We start from the raw sequence: 1,979 nt of genomic DNA, 5'->3' as shown, positions 1-1,979 counted from the left end.
CCCTAATGTGCCATAAAACTCATTCTTTGATGTATATTCGGCCGTGAACTACTCTAAAGGCCCAATGGGTCGAAAATCATCAAATTGGGCATCATATTATAGACTCAAGCACAAAAGGCCCAAGCCATTCTCTTCCTTCTCTCTATCTCGGCCCTATTAGTTAAAAAAAGGTAAAAAGTAGATAAATAAAAAGGAAGAAATGAATAATTGTGAGGGCAAGACACCTCAGATTTGTTCATTGGAAACCCATGCACAAATCCCATACTTCCATGCATGTCAACTCATTTTATCTCTCTCCCCTATCTTCTTTTACTCTCGGCCGAGAGCATCAATACACATACACACAATTCATTCCCTAATCTTTCCAAACTCTCTCAAGAATACCTTCATTCCTCCATTAAATTTTCGAGATCCAGGGCATTTCAAGAGGGTTCTTCCATAAGAAATCATCATTCTTGGTAAGTTTTTGCTTAGATCCATGATCTAGTTTCTTTGTTTTATCAAAATTCTCTTCTTAACTCATGCAAACTCGTGATCATCCTAGAAACACCCTAAGTTCGAGATCCACTCAAGAAAGCTTGCTAGGGCCGAAAATAACATCAAACTCTTCCATTTCTTTCTTCAAAACCGAACCCATAAACCCAAGGTGAGTTCATACCCCTCTATTTTCGGTTTTCACAAGTTTTATGGGGGAGAATACAAGTAAAATGTGTAGATCTATGTGTATGTGTATGTTATGTGTGGTTTCATGTGTTTATGTGGTAAATATATGCCAAAAATGAAAGAAATCTCGAGATCTATAGCTCAAGGAGGAAAGATACGTGATCTAGGATGTATTACTTAACAAGTCAAGAAAAATTATCATCTAAGGTTATAATAAGCATGTTACAACATAAAACTCATTTTTGGGCTATTTTTGTCAAATAAACAAAAGTTGGGATAAAGGTTGTCATTCATGATTTTTATAAGGACCAAAAGGGTCAAAACAGTTGAAATAGAAGTTTTTATGAATATTATGCTCTTCAAAGGACTAAAAATGTAAATTGTAGCCTATTGGGCCAAACTTTGGGCTTTTCGGCCCATAGGCCCAAATTTGCGAAAAAATGGGTTTTAAGGGGATAAAATGGTAAATTTCTCAAAACAGTGGGTAAAAAGGTAAATAAATCTATTTCAGGGGTTAAAATGACCCTTTTTTGCCAAAAAGGATTAAATATGCAAAGTTTTTGGATTTTGGGTCAAATTTGTAAAAGTTGCGAAAAGTTTGGACTATAAATGAAAATCTTTCTACTAAAGGGGCTGAAACTGCCAAAAAGTAAAACTTTTGGGCTGAAAACACTATTTAAATAAGTCTTTGGGCCAAAATGTCAAGAAAGATAGTTTAAGGACCTAAAATGTCATTTTTTTTTATAAAAAGCGACAAAAATTGTCATTTTTATTAAAGAAGGGTTGAAAAGGTCATACCAATATTTTTTAGTCAATTACTTTATTTTTAAGATATTGGGTCAAAAATACCAAAATCCTAACTAGGAATTTAGAATGGAAAAATGTGCATGTATTTTCATTAATTTAAATATCGTTATAAAACAATCGACAAACTTCGTGCCTTTGCGATTTAACAATTGATCAATCAGACCTTCCGACAATTATACCATACTTAAAACAAGTAAATATTCAAACTGTTGGGCTTGAAAGATTCTAATCATGCTTATTGAGCCTTCGTGACCCATTAACATAACTTTTGGGCCTAACAATAATAATATATATTTATTGGGCTTCCTGTGACCCAATTCAATGCTTAAGGGACCCTCAATGGCAACTACATGTTGTTGGGCCTTAGTGGCCCACTAACATTGCTAGTAAGGTCTAAATATATCATATTGCGAAATAGGCCAACACGCCTTTCGTATACTCGACAACCTTAGATAACATACGCGATTAGTGGGACCTCGTGGTCCTCTACTCCTTGTCTGTTAGGCTTA

This window comes from Lactuca sativa, chromosome 9 (assembly GCF_002870075.4).
Source record: "Lactuca sativa cultivar Salinas chromosome 9, Lsat_Salinas_v11, whole genome shotgun sequence".
Lineage (NCBI taxonomy): Eukaryota > Viridiplantae > Streptophyta > Magnoliopsida > Asterales > Asteraceae > Lactuca > Lactuca sativa.
This window is presented reverse-complemented; position numbering follows the sequence as displayed.